Here is a 20,210-nt window from a genome sequence, read left to right on the forward strand (position 1 = left end):
CTCAGTGCTGGGACCCCAGCTATTTACAGTATACATTAATGATTTAGATGAAGGAATTGAGTGTAATATCTTCAGGTTTGCAGATGACGCTAAGCTGGGTGGTGGTGTGAGCTGTGAGGAGGATGCTAAGAGGCTGCAGGGTGACTTGGACAGGTTAGGTGAGTGGGCAAATGCATGGCAGATGCAATATAATGTGGATAAATGTGAGGTTATCCACTTTGGTGGCAAAAACACGAAGGCAGAATATTATCTGAATGGCGGCAGATTAGGAAAAGGGGAGGTGCAACGAGACCTGGGTGTCATGGTACATCAGTCATTGAAAGTTGGCATGCAGCTATAGCAGGCGGTGAAGAAGGCAAATGGCATGTTGGCCTTCATAGCTAGGGTATTTGAGTATAGGAGCAGGGAGGTCTTACTGCAGTTGTACCGGGCCTTGGTGAGGCCTCACCTGGAATATTGTGTTCAGTTTTGGTCTCCTAATCTAAGGAAGGATGTTCTTGCTATTGAGGGAGTGCAGCGAAGGTTCACCAGACTGATTCCCGGCATGGCAGGACTGACATATGAGGAGAGACTGAATCGACTGGGCCTGTATTCACTGGAGTTTAGAAGGATGAGAGGGGATCTTATAGAAACATATAAAATTCTGATGGGACTGGACAGGTTAGAGGCAGGAAGAATGTTCCCGATGTTGGGGAAGTCCAGAACCAGGGGACACAGTCTGAGGATAAGGGGTAAGCTATTTAGGACCGAGATGAGGAGAAACTTCTTCACTCAATGAGCCCAAGTTTCCACAAGAAAAAAAACGGGCGCCCCTCCGAGCTGGGCGCCCGTTTTTCGCGCCTAAAATAATCCTCGGTATTCTCCACCGACTTACAGGTCCTCTGGCCCTCAGCGCTGGGGGGGCGGAGCCAGGTCCCTGCGCTGAAAACAGTGCCGGGATCTCTGCACATGCGCGGTACAGTCGGCACGCAAGTGCAGTAGCTCCAGGCGCCGAACTGTGTGGGAGGGGCCCGAAGCACGCAGCCCCTAGCCCTGGCCCAATGGCCTCACTGGGGCTACGTGAATGAGGCTCCTCCCACGGCCAGCTCCTGCTCCCCGCCCGACCAGACCCGACCCGACACCCCCCCCCCCCCTCCCCCGACCAGACCCGACACCCCCCCGACACCCCCCCGACACCCGAGACCCGCCCCGACCCGACACCCGAGGCCCGCTCCCGCACCCCGACCCGACACCCGCTCCTGTTCCCCGAACCCCCCCCTCCCTCTCTCCCTCCCTCTCTCTCCTCCCCTCCCTCCCTCTCCTCCCATCCCTCCCTCCCTCCCTCTCCTCCCCTCCCTCTCCTCCCTCCCTCCCTCCCTCCCTCCCTCCCCTCCCTCCCTCCCTCCCTCCCTCCCTCCCTCCCTCCCTCCCTCCCTCCCTCCCTCCCTCCCTCCCCTCCCTCCCTCCCTCCCTCCCTCCCTCCCTCTCTCTCCTCCCCTCCCTCCCTCCCTCTCCTCCCCTCCCTCTCCTCCCCTCCCTCCCTCCCTCCCTCCCTCCCCTCCCTCCCTCCCTCTCCCTCCTCTCCTCCCTCCCTCCCTCTCTCTCCTCCCCTCCCTCCCTCCCTCCCTCCCTCTCTCTCCTCCCCTCCCTCTCTCTCCTCCCCTCCCTCCCTCTCCTCCCCTCCCTCCCTCCCTCCCCTCCCCTCCCTCCCTCCCTCCCTCCCCTCCCCTCCCTCGCCTCCCCTCCCCTCCCCCCCTCCCTCCCTCTCTCCTCCCTCCCCTCCCCTCCCCTCCCCTCCCTCCCTCTCTCCTCTCTCTCTCTCTCTCTCTCTCTCTCTCTCTCTCTCTCTCCCTCCCTCTCTCGCTCAGCGGCACGAACAGCTGCAGAATTCTCCCTGCCTGAAGCACTTTCACACAGGTAGGAAGATGGTTTATTTAATCTTTTCTTGGCTTATAAATGTTTATTCAGGTTGGATTTATTTGTATAATATTTGTAGAAGTATAAATAAGGATTTATTGTCGAATTTAATGAGTTCCCTTCCCCCCCACCTCGTTCTGGACGCCTAATTTGTAACCTGCGCCTGATTTTTTAATGTGTAGAACAGGTTTTTTCAGTTCTACAAAAATTTTCACTGGCGCCATTCTACTTTAGTTTGGAGTACATTTTCACTGTGGAAACTTTCAAATCAGGCGTCAGTGGCCGGACACGCCCCCTTTTGAAGAAAAAATTCTGTTCTAAACTAGAACTGTTCTACCTGACTAGAACTGCAGAAAAAAAAATGTGGAGAATTGCGATTTCTAAAATAGTCCGTTCTCCACCAGTTGCTCCTAAAAATCAGGTGCGAATCATGTGGAAACTTGGGCCCAGAGAGTGGTTAACCTGTGGATTTCTCCACTGCAGAGAGTTGTTGAGGCCAGTTCATTGGATATATTCCAGAGGGAGTTAGATATGGCCCTTACGGCTAAAGGGATCAAGGGGTATGGAGAGAAAGCAGGAAAGGGGTACTGAGGGAATGATCAGCCATGATCTTATTGAATGGTGGTGCAGGCTCGAAGGGCTGAATGGCCGACTCCTGCACCTATTTTCTATGTTTCTATGTCAGTATTGCTGCCAATGGGGAGGATAAAGTCCAGGAAGTGGGGTAGCTGGGAACATTATATGGCTTGAAGGCAGGAAACAGCGAGGGTAATGCTGGAATGAACAAAGTTGAAAGTTTGTGTTGTACGCGTTTTTCTTTTAGTCACCATGAATTATAAAAGAAAGTGAGAAAACTCACTACAGCAATTCAACTCGCTCTGTACAGCCAGGCATCCAGTTCTAAGTAATGTCATTAAGATTGCCACTCAGAATGTACTTCCCAGCATGTTCCCAAATCCTCTGTTTGGGCCATTTCAGTAGGTGAAGCCCAGCCTGTGCTAAAGGAGGGCCTTGACATATCATCATTTCTGATGGCTCTTAGCTGGAGCATTTAAAACTAATCCCACTGCCCTGTCTCTTCCTGTGCGTCAAATATTTCTTTGTCTGAGCATGCGTGACTTGCACATACCCCTGTCTTTATTTAGTGCAGTAAGTGAGATTCTGCTCTGTATGACAGTGGCAGCCAGACTGCACACACAGACAGAGCGTGCTCAGATCCTGGGAAATATCAGTTGGAAGCCCAGGGACGGAGTAGAATTCCAGAGCCAGGAATCAGAGGAAGGGACAGGCCAGCGTGGAGCAAAGTTGATGCAGAGATTTCAAGAGTAAAGTAGTTCGATTTCTGGCTTTGCTTGAGAATTATTTGTTGCGTTTAATTTATAGATAGTCAGCAGCTCATGAAGCACTAAAAACAAACGTTGTGTGACTTGGTTGGTTTTGGAGTGGCTGGTGATTGGCAGCTTTCCCCCACTCTTCAGTGAATGAAACTCTTAGGATTGGTTCAAATAATATCCATTTGACTAAATGCAAAGCCAGTCAGAATGCTTCACCTAGATTAGCTCAAGTAGCATTCCTTGTCCTATGATGCTGTTTAAGAGTTGCGACACTGAATGCGCACACACCATTCACGAGGCTTTGAATTATATAAATAGTTTCAGTCAGGCTTACCCAGTTTACCTATTTTGACATTTCTGGGTCAATAACTGCTAAAACTAGCAGAGATTCAATCACATTCTGAGAGTTGCATCATGCACAGGCACACACTTGCCTAGGGAATGGTTGTGCTGTATACAGCCCATTTATCTCTCTCTTTTTCAAGGTTGGTTGGGCGTTAGCCTGCCCTGCACAGCAGGCTATTATTTACAGATGAAGTAACTGCTCCCATTTTTAAAATCCACCTGAATAACACTAACATTTTCTGTGATTTAAGAGGAAACATCAGGTATTATATTAATGTTTCAAATTCCGAATCAGCCAATAACAGTAATATGAAGCCAAAAGACAAGTGTCGATAGCATTGCGGATAATATGAGATCCTGCTTCACTTATGGTAAGTCAGGCTAATGGGGTAAGCTTAAACTGGGGAAAAGTCCATTTAAAGCAGGATTAGAAAAGGTATCTTTACTGAAAGGATGATAAATGTATGGGAATATCGACCAGGTAATGTAGTGGCATCCATGACATTCGGGGAATTCAAACTGCAGATGGATGCTAGACAGTGAGTTGGAGTACTGGAGGAATAAGAACATAAGAAATAGGAGCAGGAGTAGGCCATACGGCCCCTCGAGCCTGCTCTGCCATTGGATAGAGAACTGGTTGGCAGACAGGAAGCAAAGAGTAGGAATAAATGGGTCCTTTTCAGAATGGCTGTGACTAGTGGGGTGCCGCAAGGTTCAGTGCTGGGACCCCAACTATTTACAATATACATTAATGATTTAGATGAAGTAATTGAATGTAATATCTCCAAGTTTGCAGAGACACTAAGCTGGGTGGCGTTGTGAGCTGTGAGGAGGATGCTAAGAGGCTGCTGGGTGACTTGGACAGGTTAGGTGAGTGAGCAAATGCATGGCAGATGCAGTATAATGTGGATAAATGTGAGGTTGTCCACTTCGGTGGCAAAAACAGGAAGGCAGATTATTATCTGGTGACAGATTAGTAAAAGGGGAGGTGCAACGAGACCTGGGTATCATGGTACATCAGTCACTGAAGGTAGGTATGCAGGTACAGCAAAAAAGAAAGCAAATGGTATGCTGGCCTTCATAGTGAGAGGATTTGAGTATAGGAGCAGGGAGGTCTTACTGCAGTTGTACAGGGCCATGCACCGCCATTCAATAAGATCATGGCTGATTTGATCTTGGCCTCAACTCCACTTCCCTGCCCGCTCCCCATAACCCTTGACTCCGTTCTAATGCGCCTATGTATGTGATAGTATGTATATAGTCATTATTCCCAAAATAATGAGGAACCTTCTGAGTTTTATATTGATATTTGGATAGCTCTAATGAAGAGCTGGCACAGGCACGATGGGCCAAAGGTCTCTGCTGCATCATAGAAACATAGAAAATAGGTGCAGGAGCAAGCCATTCGGCCCTTCGAGCCTGTACCACCATTCAATAAGATCATGGCTGATCATTCACCTCAGTACCCCTTTCCTGCTTTCTCTCCATACCCCTTGATCCCTTTAGCCGTAAGGGCCATTCGATGATTTGTACTCTTCTGCCAGATTTTCAATTTGTCTGTGCCAGTTGCTTACCTCGGTGTGGAAGGAATTGGCAAGTCAGGCCGGAGCATGTAACTGGAGAGAATTTATAACGCCCATAAACGGTGAGCTATAAATCCTCTTCATGGTTAACTTTCCCTTTGTGTGGGAGGAGTAGATTTGATACAGTCGAGCTACCAGTGGCCTCATTAAGTCTGATTGTTTCAATTTGTACAAAGGCTGTCTGAGTGTAATGGGTCTGAGCACCAGGCAGGCAGTACTGAGGGATCGGCTTTCTCATTGCTTGAAGCTTTGCAAGCAGACTTGTTTAACTCCCTGGTTTGAAGTTTTTAATTAAATGTTGTAAGAGGAATATTAGGTGACTGTATTTCTACATCATGCTGCTGACTGTAATGACTGCAAGCTGTCAATTACTGTGATATCAATCTGCATATTGAGGTTTACAGAAATATGATGACTGATAATGCAAATTGTGATTATGAGATGACTACTTTTCTTCCCAATATAAAGGATTTATTTTATTGGGGCATTAAGAATTGTCTGCCAATGTTGCATGTTTTTGGTGTGAAGAGGAACCTTGTCCAGTCGGATCTGTTTATTTATCGTAATATTACTCGCAGGTGATGAATGATGTGATTTGCTGAAATAAAAACAGAAAATGCTGGAGACACTCATCAGGTTAGGCATCATTTGTGGAGAGAGACAGTTAATGTTTCAGCTTGATGAGCTTTTGTCAGATTTGGTGCATTTTACACAATCATATCTTGCAGTTGAAGCAAATGGAAAACATTTGACGAACGTTTTTGTGTGAAGACAGTGCCACTTGCACACGCACCAAGTATTCAATCCAAGGCCCCCACTGGGTATCGAACTTGCCTCGGGGTGAAGTCGATGCGATATTTCGAGCACCACAGACTCAAACAAGCTTGTGTGTTTGCTAGTTTATCACTGAGTGTTCATTGGCTCATTCACTTTATTATAGATTGCGCTATCATAACAAAGTGAAATTTTCTTTATTCTGTTATAAATGTCAAGGGAAATTTAAATCTTTTCCAATTATTTAGTGTGAAACGTCTTTCACTGTGAAATATCTTTATATTGGATTCTTTTGCTTTTTGACTTTGTATGCAAATTGAAAACATTGTTGCTGTATACTAACGGGAGCACACTCTTCACTTAAATAATGTATAAAAATCTTGCGTAGCTATCTGTAATATATTACGATCTAGCACGTACGTTGTGCTGGTGTTGTGCTATTTCTGTATGTTTGAATTTCCCACTGCCAGTTCTCTGTTGCTTCACTCTGCTCTGTAACGTAGCCACTTGCTTCTCCCCATCACCGGTCGCCCTATGCTAGTTTCTGACTGTGGCCTACCCTTGGAGAGGCTGCAGCCCAGATTCACCAGAATGATACTGGGCTAAAAGGTTTAAATTCTGAGGACAGATTGCCTAGACTAGGCCTCTGGTCCCTTGAATATAGAAGATTGTGGGGTGATCGAATGAAGGTTTTCAAGATGATTAAAGGAGTTGATAAAGAGAAACTATTCCCTCTGGTGGGGGGAGTCCAGAACAAAAGGGCATGGCCTTAAAATTCGAACCAGGCCGTCAGGAAACACTTCTTCACACACAGGAGAGTGGGAATCTGGCATTCTGTTCCCCAAAAAGCTGTTGAGGCTGGGTCAATTGAAAAATTCAAAACCGATTTTTGTTGTGTAAGGGTATGAAGGGATATGTAGCAAAGGCGGGTAAATGGAGTTAAGATACAAATCAACCATGATCAAATTGTATGGCAGAACAGGCTTGAGCGGCTAAATGGCCTCCTCCTGATCCGATGTTCCTCCTCATCCTAAGTTCCTAAATTTGTTCATGTGACCAATTGTAAATAAAAGAAAGACAAGTGGTGTCGTGATTTGGAATGCATTGCAAAATATAAATGTTACTTTTGTCAAAGGCTATATAACAGGCTATATAAACAAACTGTGTTTAGGATAACCTAGATTTTCAGGAAAATTTGGAGTTCATGCTTTACATGGAAACGGAGATATGGAGGTCGAGAAAAGATCCTTCCAGCCAGACCCATTGAGGAGTCTGAGAAAGGAACAGTTTAGGCTCATGACCACTTCAATATAAATTGCATGAACAAATAACCTCTTGTATACAGTTACTTGATAATTTGTGTTTGAGGCACGACTCTCTCTTTCCCCCCCCCCCAGTTGTGAGGAACTATATTGGCAATCAGTGTCCCCAAGTTGTGAAATTGTTCGCTCACTATGTGGGAAGATTGCTCCTCTTTGCAGTTTATGAAATTGTAAATCTATTCTTCAAAATCTTATTTTTCTATAATGAATCATTCTCTTGTAACATTTTTGTAATTAATTCTCTGAGCATCTTTAGTGTATTGGACGTGAGCAAGGTGACATTTATTGGCCATGTCCAGTTGCCCCGAGAAGGTTGTGAGCCTTGTTGAACCGCTGCAGTGTATGTGGTGTTTCTAGCGGTTTGATACAATCGAGTGGCTTGTTCAGCAGTTAAGAGGAACATTGGTGTGGGGCAGGTTTATAGGCCAGATTTCCTTCCAGTAAACCAGTTGGCTTTTTAACAACAAATTTTTATTCCAGATTTAAAAAAAAACTGAATTCAGATTCTCAAACTGCCATTGGTATGATTGAACTTGCGTTCTCTGGATTATTAATCAAAGAATATAAGCACTACACTACCGTACCCCACACAGGGTCCTGATGGAGTGCAGTAGTGCATACATAAGAACGTAAGAAATAGGAGCAGGAATCGACCATTGGCCCCTCGAGCCTGCTCCGCTGTTCAATAAGATCATGGCTGATCTGATCTTGGCCTCAGTTCCACTTCCCTGCCCGTTCCCCATAACCCTTGACTCCCTTATCGCTCAAAAATCTGTCTATCTCCACCTTAAATATATTCAATGATCCAGCCTCCACAGCTCTCTGGGGCAGAGAATTCCACAGACTTAGAACCCTCTGAGAAGAAATTCCTCCTCATCTCCGTTCTAAATGGGCGGCCCCTTATTCTTAAACTATGCCTCCTAGTTCGAGATTCCCCCAAGACGGGAAACATCGTCTCTGCATCTACCTTGTCGAGCCCCTCATTATCTTACATGTTTCAATAAGATCACCCCTCATTCTTCTAAATTCCAATGAGTACAAGCCCAACCTGCTCAACTTTTCTTCATGAATCATACCCTTCATCTCAGGTACATACCTGTGTACCTTGCATCCAGTAGCTCTGTGACGCAGAATTTGAACACCAACTGGATGTGTTGCTTGCCTGTTTTAGTTCCTTAGTTTGCTCCAACAGCAGCTTACAGTTGTAGCCCTGTCAAGTGACTAATTGTGACTATTTTACTCCCCTCTTGTATTATTTTTGGCAGCAGGCAGCCCTCTAAACGCTGTTGGAATTCTCAAAGGAGAGAGTTAATGTGGAACGTTTTTATTAAAACTCATCATGCAAATGACAATTACTGAGCCATTATTCACTTTTTGAACAGGTATCACAACATTGCCTTCAAAATGGCCTACTCCTGCTCCAATTTCTTATGTTCTATGCCTTTCTAATTGCTTGTAAGTTAATTGACTGAAAGCTATAGAGATACAGCAGATCGTGACTGTACTACATAGCGAGAGACTTGGCTCCATTCTAACCTGCGGGTAATCCCAAATGTGGCAGTAAGACAGGCTGGATTCACCTTAATTTTTCTTGTATAACATTCTATATACAGTATAAGTAACAAAGGTTGTGACTCTAGATTGTGGTTTTTATTGGGATTCGAGTCCATCTCTCCTTGTGTGACAGACTGGGACTGAAGGCTAAGGGCCCAAGTTTCCACACGCGCCTAGAACAGCGCAGTCCCGACCTGGACGCCCGTTTTTCGCGCCACAAAGTGCGCCTAAAAAAAATCCTCCGTATTCTCCACCTACCTGCAGGTCCTCTGGCCCTCGGCGCAGCCAGCACGAGCTGTGGGGGGGGCGGAGCCAGGTCCCTGCGCTGAAAACAGTGCCGGGACCTCTGCACATGCGCGCTACAGTCGGCACGCAAGTGCAGTAGCTCCAGGCGCCCGAAGCACGCAGCCCCTAGCCCTGGCCGAATGGCCTCACTGGGGCTGCGTGAATAAGGCTCCTCCCACGGCCAGCTCCTGCTCCCCGCCCCCCCCCCCCCAAACAGACCCGACACCCGCTCCCCCCCTGCCTCCGGATCCAACCCCCACCCCCCCCCTCCCCGACTGGACCCGACCCGACCCCCCCTCCGACTGGACCCGACCCGCCCCCGCCCCCACCCCGACTGGACCCGAACCACGCTCCTGCTCCCGCCCCCCCGACTGGACCAAACCCGACCCGCGCTCCTGCTCCCGCCCCCCCCGACTGGACCCGAACCACGCTCCTGCTCCCGCCCCCCCGACTGGACCCAACCCGACCCGCGCTCCTGCTCCCGCCCCCCCCGACTGGACCCGCCCCCCCGACTGGACCCGACCCGCGCTCCTGCCCCCGCCCCCCCGACTGGACCCGACCCGACCCGACCCGACCCGCGCTCCTGCTCCCGCCCCCCCGACTGGACCCGACCCGCGCTCCTGCTCCCGCCCCCCCCCGACTGGACCCGACCCGCGCTCCTGCTCCCGCCCCCCCGACTGGACCCGACCCGACCCGCGCTCCTGCTCCCGCCCCCCCGACTGGACCCGACCCGCGCTCCTGCTCCCGCCCCCCCGACTGGACCCGACCCGACCCGACCCGCGCTCCTGCTCCCGCCCCCCCGACTGGACCCGACCCGCGCTCCTGCCCCCGCCCCCCCCGACTGGACCCGACCCGCGCTCCTGCTCCCGCCCCCCCCGACTGGACCCGACCCGCGCTCCTGCTCCCGCCCCCCCGACTGGACCCGACCCGACCCGACCCGCGCTCCTGCTCCCGCCCCCCCGACTGGACCCGACCCGCGCTCCTGCCCCCGCCCCCCCGACTGGACCCGACCCGCGCTCCTGCTCCCGCCCCCCCGACTGGACCCGACCCGACCCGACCCGCGCTCCTGCTCCCGCCCCCCCGACTGGACCCGACCCGCGCTCCTGCTCCCGCCCCCCCGACTGGACCCGCCCCCCCGACTGGACCCGACCCGCGCTCCTGCCCCCGCCCCCCCGACTGGACCCGCCCCCCCGACTGGACCCGACCCGCGCTCCTGCCCCCGCCCCCCCGACTGGACCCGACCCGCGCTCCTGCCCCCGCCCCCCCGACTGGACCCGCCCCCCCGACTGGACCCGACCCGCGCTCCTGCTCCCGCCCCCCCCGCCTGGACCCGACCCGCGCTCCTGCTCCCACCCCCCCCGACTGGACCCGACCCGACCCGACCCGCGCTCCTGCTCCCGCCCCCCCGACTGGACCCGCCCCCCCGACTGTACCCGACCCGCGCTCCTGCTCCCACCCCCCCGACTGGACCCGCCCCCCCGACTGTACCCGACCCGCGCTCCTGCTCCCACCCCCCCGACTGGACCCGACCCGCGCTCCTGCCCCCGCCCCCCCGACTGGACCCGACCCGCGCTCCTGCTCCCACCCCCCCCCGACTGGACCCGCCCCCCCGACTGGACCCGACCCGACCCGACCCGCGCTCCTGCTCCCGCCCCCCCGACTGGACCCGCCCCCCCGACTGGACCCGACCCGACCCGCGCTCCTGCTCCCGCCCCCCCGACTGGACCCGACCCGCGCTCCTGCCCCCGCCCCCCCGACTGGACCCGACCCGCGCTCCTGCCCCCGCCCCCCCGACTGGACCCGACCCGACCCGACCCGCGCTCCTGCTCCCGCCCCCCCGACTGGACCCGACCCGCGCTCCTGCCCCCGCCCCCCCGACTGGACCCGACCCGCGCTCCTGCCCCCGCCCCCCCGACTGGACCCGACCCGCGCTCCTGCCCCCGCCCCCCCGACTGGACCCGACCCGCGCTCCTGCCCCCGCCCCCCCGACTGGACCCGACCCGCGCTCCTGCTCCCACCCCCCCCCCGACTGGACCCGCCCCCCCGACTGGACCCGACCCGCGCTCCTGCTCCCACCCCCCCCCGACTGGACCCGCCCCCCCGACTGGACCCGACCCGACCCGACCCGCGCTCCTGCTCCCGCCCCCCCGACTGGACCCGCCCCCCCGACTGGACCCGACCCGACCCGACCCGCGCTCCTGCTCCCGCCCCCCCGACTGGACCCGACCCGCGCTCCTGCCCCCGCCCCCCCGACTGGACCCGACCCGCGCTCCTGCCCCCGCCCCCCCGACTGGACCCGACCCGACCCGACCCGCGCTCCTGCTCCCGCCCCCCCGACTGGACCCGACCCGCGCTCCTGCCCCCGCCCCCCCGACTGGACCCGACCCGCGCTCCTGCCCCCGCCCCCCCGACTGGACCCGACCCGACCCGACCCGCGCTCCTGCTCCCGCCCCCCCGACTGGACCCGACCCGACCCGACCCGCGCTCCTGCTCCCACCCCCCCCGACTGGACCCGACCCGCGCTCCTGCTCCCGCCCCCCCGACTGGACCCGACCCGACCCGACCCGCGCTCCTGCTCCCGCCCCCCCGACTGGACCCGACCCGCGCTCCTGCCCCCGCCCCCCCGACTGGACCCGACCCGCGCTCCTGCCCCCGCCCCCCCCGACTGGACCCGACCCGACCCGCGCTCCTGCTCCCGCCCCCCCCAACTGGACCCGCCCCCCCGACTGGACCCGACCCGCGCTCCTGCCCCCGCCCCCCCGACTGGACCCGACCCGCGCTCCTGCCCCCGCCCCCCCGACTGGACCCGACCCGACCCGACCCGACCCGCGCTCCTGCTCCCGCCCCCCCGACTGGACCCGACCCGCGCTCCTGCTCCCGCCCCCCCCGACTGGACCCGACCCGCGCTCCTGCCCCCGCCCCCCCCGACTGGACCCGCCCCCCCCGACTGGACCCGACCCGACCCGACCCGCGCTCCTGCTCCCGCCCCCCCGACTGGACCCGACCCGACCCGCGCTCCTGCTCCCGCCCCCCCGACTGGACCCGACCCGACCCGCGCTCCTGCTCCCGCCCCCCCGACTGGACCCGACCCGCGCTCCTGCTCCCGCCCCCCCGACTGGACCCGACCCGCGCTCCTGCCCCCGCCCCCCCGACTGGACCCGACCCGACCGACCCGACCCGCGCTCCTGCCCCCTCCCCCCCGACTGGACCCGACCCGACCCGACCCGACCCGCGCTCCTGCTCCCGCCCCCCCGACTGGACCCGACCCGACCCACCCCCCGACCCGACCCGACCCGACCCACCCCCCGACCCGACCCGACCCGACCCGCGCTCCTGCTCCCGCTTCCCCCCCCCCCCCCTGGACTGGATCTGACCTGACCTCCCCCTCCCTCTCTCTCTCTCCCTCCCTCCCCCCCTCTCTCTCTCCCTCCCTCCCCCCCCCCTCTCTCTCTCCCTCCCTCCCCCCCTCTCTCTCTCCCTCCCTCCCCCCCTCTCTCTCTCCCTCCCTCCCCCCCTCTCTCTCTCCCTCCCCCTCCCTCCCTCCCTCCCCCCTCTCTCCCCCTCCCCCCTCCCTCTCTCTCCCCCTCTCTCCCCCCTCCCCCCTCTCTTCCCCCCCGCTCCCTCTCTCCCCCCCCGCTCCCTCTCTCCCTCCCTCCCTCCCTCCCTCTCTCTCCTTCCCCCCACCTGTAAATCTGGTGCTGGGGACGGGCCCTGCCCGAAGTCTCGGGTCGGCCCGTTCAGCCTTCGGTCCCGAAAGGCCTGCCTGAAGCACTTTCACACAGGTAGGAAGATGGTTTATTTAATCTTTTCTTTGCTTATAAATGTTTATTCAGGTTGGATTTATTTGTATAATATTTGTATAAGTATAAATAAAGATTTATTATAGAATCTAATGACTTCCCTTCCCCCCCACCTCGTTCTGGACGCCTAATTTGTAACCTGCGCCTGATTTTTTTAATGTGTAGAACAGGTTTTTTCAGTTCTACAAAAATCTTCACTTGCTCCATTCTAACTTAGTTTGGAGTACGTTTTCACTGTGGAAACTTTGAAATCAGGCGTCAGTAGCCGGACACGCCCCCTTTTGAAGAAAAAATTCTGTTCCAAAGTAGAACTGTTCTACCTGAATAGAACTGCAGAAAAAAAAATGTGGAGAATTGCGATTTCTAAGATAGTCCGTTCTCCACCAGTTGCTCCTAAAAATCAGGCGCAAATCATGTGGAAACTTGGGCCCATTGTGTGCACTTCAGGTGAAGCAGGTTAGAGGTTGGGATAATCAGACCAGGGTAACTGGTGAAATTCAGTCCCCGTTTTAAAGTCATGCATTCTATCACTATTTTTATGCTTTGATGGGTCCACATTTCATAATGTGGACCCATCATAAAGCTATGTAAACTTGAGGCTGTCATTGCACCTAGCTGCTAATGATGGCACTGTGGCTCCTCCAGTGTGGGGAGGGTGGAATACACTGCGACAAGACTGTACAGCACTTCCCATTATACATGTCGACAGAGGACTAACATGATGGCACAATGTTTAAAATTTTAGTTAATGATTGTAATATTTGTACATGTTTACATGTATTGATAGCCGGTGGTACTTAATGATGGGAACACATTTTTCTAACTGTTGTCAAATGCACTTGTTCACAGCAGAAGTATCCAGCGTTTCCATATCTCTGCCAGTGATCTGCTCAATAGGGCTTGGCATGATTTCTGCAACAGATTCTGTCAATGATTTCACACGTCCAGCTTTTTTTGATCAGTTTTAGTAGAGCACTAATCGGTATCCCCATATTTACAGGAATTCCTGGAGAAAATTTATATTTTCAGAAATGCAGGAGCCAGTCATTTTCAGATAAGATTGTGTTAAAGGAAGAGCGGGGTATTTCCGAGTGTCTCAACAATAGCTCATTAACTGAACTGATTTAATAATTTCCACATTACAAATAGTGCAGATTATACATCCTGCACTGAGAATTAACAAGGTGTTACATAAGAACATAAGAAATAGGAACAGGAGTAGGTCATACGGCTCCTCGAGCCTGCTCCGCCATTCAATAAGATCATTGCTGATCTGATCAGGGACTCAGCTCCACTTCCCCGCCCGCTCCCCATAACCCCTTATCCCCTCATCGCTCAAGAAACTGTCTATTTCTGTCTTAAATTTATTCACTGTCCCTGCTTCCACAGCTCTCTGAGGCAGCAAATTCCACAGATTCACAACCCTCAGAGAAGAAATTTCTCCTCATCTCAGTTTTAAATGGGCGGCCCCTTATTCAAAGATTATGCCCTCTAGTTCTAGTCTCCCCTATCAGTGGAAACATCCTCTCTGCATCCACCTTGTCAAGCAGATTGTCTGGTTGTTATTTCATTGCCGTTTGTGGGAGCTTGCTGTGTGCAAATCGGCTGCTACATTTCCTACATTGTAATAGGGACTGCACTTCAAAAGTACTTTGTTTGACTGTAAAACGCTTTGGGAGGTCCCGAGGCCAGGAAAGGTGCTAAATAAATACAAGACCCACTCCAGAGACTTGAACACAAAATCTGGGCTGACACTTCAATGCTGCACTGTTGGAGGTGCTGTCTTTCGATGTGACGTTAAAACAGAGGTCCTGTCTGCTCTCACAGTTGGATGTAAAAGAGTCCATGACATTATTTGTGCACAGCAAGACCCCACAACAGCAAGTAAATAACAACCAAATGATTTGTTTTACTATTGATGGTTGAGGGATAAATATTGGCCAGAATCTTCTCTTCCCCGTAGGCAGCCCCCCGGAGTCGAGGATGACTTGCTTCCACACTATTATGAGTTCTAAGGTGACTGATGAGACCAATGCAGGATCGAAAGTCTCTGTCATAGGTGGGACAGTTGGTGGTTGGGGAGACGGGTGGGTGGGGGGCTTGGGTTGCCGTATGCTCCTTCCGCTGTTTGTACTTGGCTTCCGCGTGCTCCCAACAAAGAAACTGGGAGTGTTCGCCGCCTTTTCGGATGCTTCTCCTTAACTTTGAGGGATCTGTGCCAGGGATTCCCAAGAGTCGGTGGGGATGTTACATTTTTTCAAGGAGGCTTTGAGGGTGTCCTTGAAGCATTTTCTCTGCCCTCCTGGGGCTCACCTGCCGTAACCTAGCTCAGAGTAGAGTGCTTGTTTCGGGAGTCTAGTATCAGGCATGCAGACAATGTGGCCCGTCCATCGGAGCTGCTCGAGCGTGGTCAATGCCTCGATGCTGAGGATGTTGGCCTGAGAGAGAACGCTAATGTTGGTGCACCTAGCCTACCAATGAATTTGCAGTATTTTGCAGAGGCAGCGTTGGTGGTATTTCTCCAGTGCTTTGAGGTGCCTATTGTACATAGTCCATGTCTCTGAAGCATATAGGAGAGTGGGTATCATTACTGCTCTGTAGACCATGAGCCTGGCGTCGGGTTTGTGGATTAACTTCACTCCAGCGGGGAACTTGTTAAAGGTGAGATGAAGCATTGCAGCGAGGAAGATTAAGAAGAGCATTGGTGCGATGACACAGTATTCCTTGACATTTGTATTGGGTCTATGGTGGATCAGTTGGTAAGAATCACGGGTTGCATGTCATTGTGAAGCAGGCAGAGGATGGTGACAAATTTTTGAGGACAGCCGAATTTGAGAAAGACACTCCATAATCCCTCACGGTTGACCGAGTCAAAGGCCTTTGTGAGGTCAAAGAAAGCCATGTACAGAGGTTGATGCTGCTCTCAACATTTTTCTTGGTTTTGTCACGTGGTGAAGATCATGTCTGCTGTGCCCCTTAGTGGGCGGAATCCGCATTGCGACTTTGGGAGGAGCTCTTCAGCCACTGGGAGGAGACGATTGAGGAGGATTCTTGCGATGATTTTCCCAGTGGCAGACAGCAGGGAAACTCCTCTAATTACCACAGTCGGACTCAGCTTTAGTATTTTGGCAAGGATTCCTTCTGCTCCTGAGGCCTTGTTATCTTTCAGTTGTCGGATGGCCTTTTCAACCTCGTGCCGAGCTGGGATTGTGCAGAGGTGGTGGCGGGTGGCATGCTGAGTGATGGAGTCAAGAACACTCACGTCAAAGACAGAGTCTTGGTTAAGGAGATCTTCAAAGTGCTCCTTCCAGCGGGCACTGATGGGCTCTCTGTCCTTGATGAGCACCTCTCCATTCTTGGCACTCAGTGGAATAGGACCTTGAGTAATTGACTCGAATACCAGGGAGGACTTCCCTGCTAATCTTCGAATAATATCATGGAGTCTTTTATTTTTCTCATGTTGTTAGCTCCATTTCTATTTTTAAAAAAAATTTTTGTGTCTTTTTGGAAATGTAGAGTTAGTTGTTAATTCAATAAACATTTTGAATTGTGGCTGAAAGAGTTGGGGTTGCCTGTTCTGATCATTTGAAAGATTTTCCTGTGAAAATACAGTAATGAAAAGTCGTGAATCCTTTGAGTATGAATAAAAGTAATATGGTATTTATGAGTATGTCCTTGGCTGCTTTTAGCTACAAAACATTCAATGATTTACAAATACAGGGTTCCTGCAATTTTTCAACAATTTGTGTAGCCTGCCAAAAAACTATTTGCAGAAGAATGTGGCAAATGTCAGTTTAGCAGCTCCGTGCGGCTTGGCACAGGAGGATGTGGGTAACATCCCACATTTAAAACGTGACCATTGCGTGCACTGATACAAGTGGCTTCGAGAGCCAGTCAGATAATGCCGAGCTGTGTTGCACTGCAGCGGTGAATGGCGTATGTTGTTGAAGGCAGCAACCAGCAAGGTGAAATACAGAGCCAAAGCATACCCCCCATTGGTTTCTAGCTTGCCAGATTTAGGAATTGGCATCGAAAAGCTCCACATTTACTCACCACTGTGCATTGGTTCATTGCAGCCTTTGTCACACCAAACATGTTTGGGGAGAAAATTGACATTTTAAATTTGATTCCTGGGACCAAATCTTAGGCAAAATATTAACTTTGTTGCCAGGAATTATTGTGGTTTCGTATTTTAAAAAAAGAAACCCTAAAGTGCATTTTATGTGGTTTTTGACTACTTCTATTGTCTTAAAAAATGAAATTGACCGCTTTTTTTAAATGGACAGAGCTATTTGCACTAGAAAACGCTCTGATTGGCTTGCCATGATCACATGACATGATTGGTCCCCTTGGAGGATAAGCCACACCCAGAGGTTTCTCTGGAATGTGTCATTGGAACTGCCCAGCCCAAGATCTGAGTGACTTTGCAAAGTGCAATTTAAGCCAATCTGACAGGATAGAGTTCCCCAACCCAGCCTAAGTTCCTGACCTTACCACCCCACCCACATCGCCATAGATGGGGCGTTGTGTATGGGTCACGGATTGTTAACAGGTTTATTGGGTATGAAGTGAATAGTGACAGGATCGTGACTTCTGGAATTCATCTACTCCAGTGATATGTCTTGTAACACACGTACCGAGCTTTCTGAGAAATCAGGTGTGGATGTAAAGGGGGTTGGAAGGATATGGTTCATCTTCCCTGAGTTCTCCCTCTTCCCTCCGATCCCCTACAGTCTGTCTGTCTCTCTCTCTCTCTTTCTCTCTCTCTCTCTCTCTCTCTCTCTCTCTCGCTCTCACTCCCCATCACTCTCTCCCTCTCTCACCCCATGCCCACTTCTATTTGTCTCCCTCTCTTTCTCCCCCCCCCCCCCCCGCTCCCTCATGTCTGTCTGTCTGTCTCTCTCTCTCTCTCTCTCTCTCTCCCCCCGCCCCGTCTCTCTCCCTCCCCCGCCCCGTCTCGCTCCCTCCCCCGCCCCGTCTCTCTCCCTCCCCCGCCCCGTCCCTCTCCCTCCCCCGCCCCGTCTCGCTCCCTCCCCCGCCCCGTCTCTCTCCCTCCCCCGCCCCGTCTCTCTCCCTCCCCCGCCCCGTCTCTCTCCCTCCCCCGCCCCGTCTCTCTCCCTCCCCCGCCCCGTCTCGCTCCCTCCCCCGCCCCGTCCCTCTCCCTCCCCCGCCCCGTCCCTCCCCCTCCCCTCCCCCGCCCCGTCCCTCTCCCTCCCCCGCCCCGTCCCTCCCCCTCCCCCGCCCCGTCTCGCTCCCTCCCCCGCCCCGTCCCTCTCCCTCCCCCGCCCCGTCCCTCCCCCTCCCCTCCCCCGCCCCGTCCCTCTCCCTCCCCCGCCCCGTCTCTCTCCCTCCCCCGCCCCGTCTCTCTCCCTCCCCCGCCCCGTCCCTCTCCCTCCCCTCCCCCGCCCCGTCCCTCTCCCTCCCCCGCCCCGTCCCTCTCCCTCCCCCGCCCCGTCCCTCCCCCTCCCCTCCCCCGCCCCGTCCCTCTCCCTCCCCCGCCCCGTCCCTCTCCCTCCCCCGCCCCGTCCCTCCCCCTCCCCTCCCCCGCCCCGTCCCTCTCCCTCCCCCGCCCCGTCCCTCTCCCTCCCCCGCCCCGTCCCTCTCCCTCCCCCGCCCCGTCCCTCTCCCTCCCCCGCCCCGTCCCTCTCCCTCCCCGCCGCTCTCTCTCTCTCTCTCCCCGCCGCTCTCTCTCTCCCCGCCGCGCTCTCTCTCTCGCGCTCTCTCTCTCTCGCGCTCTCTCTCCCCACCCCGCCTCTCTCTCTCTCTCTCTCTCTCTCTCTCTTCTCTCTCTCTCTCTCTCTTTCCCCCCCCCCCACCCCGTCTCTCTCTCTCTCGTGCTCCCTCCCCTTGTCCCCAGAATGTGCCTCGTGTGGTTTCATACTGTAGAGTAAGGACTTTACATTGGCGACGAGAAACGGGAATTCACGACCCACGAGAATGGCCACCGGTAGCACAGAGGAACGGTACTGTGTTGGGGAAGACTGGGACGATTTTGTCGAGAGGCTTCAGCAAAACTTCGTTACGAAAGAATGTCTGGGGGATGCAGCGGCCGACAAGCGAAGGGCTCATCTCCTGACCAGCTGCGGACCAAAGACTTGCGCGCTCATGAAGGACTTACTAGTACCCGAAAAGCCGGCGGACAAAACCTTTGAAGAACTTAGCAAATTGATCGGGGAGCACCTCAAACCGACGTGTAGCATACATATGGCCCGACACAGATTCTGCACCTACAGATGTCGTGAAGGACAGAGCATACCGGACTTTGTAGCGGACCTCCGACGTTTGGCCAGCCTCTAAGTTCACAGCTGCCTGCAGGGGGGGAGATGCTAAGGGACTTCTTTATCGAGGGCATCGGTCATGCGGGAGTTTTTCGCAAGTTAATTAAGACCAAGGACCTGGAAGTGGCTGCGTTGTTTGCTCAAACTTTCGTGGCGGGGGAGGAAGAGATGAAAATGATTTACACTCGCAATTCTGCCTCTAACGCAGCGATGGATCAGGGAGTCAACATCATCAATGCGACTCAGAGCCCCGCAGGCAGGCAGGCAGCAATAGACCCCAGAGTAGGACCTCAACAGAGACAATGGCAGGCTGAACGGACGTTCACGCCATCACAGTGGACAATGTGGCCTGGGATGGGGCCATTGACACCCACTAATAGGGTACTTAAGAGCAGTCAAAGGAACAGTCAGTGCGGAATTCCTGGCCATAGTCCCTTCGTCCCCAATAATGGAAACTTTAACTCATGCTGGAAGTGTGGGGGAAAACACTCAGCCAGATCCTGCAGATTCCAACAGTTTGTCTGCAGAAACTGCAATCTCAGTGGCCATTTAGCTCGAATGTGCAGAAAACCTGCAACCAGACTAATATATGAGGCAGATGGACCAGAGGAAGGTTCTGTGAGGCAGGTCCATGTGGTGAATATTCACAGTTCATACACCAAAACGCCACCAATGATGATGAGGGTTTTGTTGAACGGCATCCCAGTACACATGGAGCTGGACACTGGGGCCAGTCAGTCACTCATGGGCATTCAGCAATTTGAGAAGCTATGGCCACTCAAAGCCAGTAGACCCAAATTAGCACGTATTGAGACACAATTTCGGACTTACACCAAAGAAATCATTCCGGTGCTAGGCAGTGCAATGATGGCTGTCACACACAATGGGTTAGTGAATCGACTGCTGCTCTGGATTGTCCCGGGCAATGCTCCCGCACTGTTGGGGAGGAGCTGGTTAGCCGAGATGAACTGGAAATGGGGGGATGTTCACGCTATGTCCTCGGTGGAGCGAAGTTCTTGCTCACAAGTCCTACAACAAT

At 53.7% G+C, this 20,210-nt stretch overlaps 1 protein-coding gene across 5 annotated transcripts in view; it reads left to right on the forward strand.

Annotated features, from left to right (window-relative positions):
• LOC139269087 (membrane-associated phosphatidylinositol transfer protein 2) overlaps nucleotides 1-20,210 on the forward strand; it is a 349,880-nt gene that overhangs the window by 105,577 nt on the left and 224,093 nt on the right. The gene's annotated exons all lie outside the window — the stretch shown is intronic.

The sequence above is a fragment of the Pristiophorus japonicus genome, chromosome 8 (genome assembly GCF_044704955.1).
Source record: "Pristiophorus japonicus isolate sPriJap1 chromosome 8, sPriJap1.hap1, whole genome shotgun sequence".
NCBI lineage: Eukaryota > Metazoa > Chordata > Chondrichthyes > Pristiophoridae > Pristiophorus > Pristiophorus japonicus.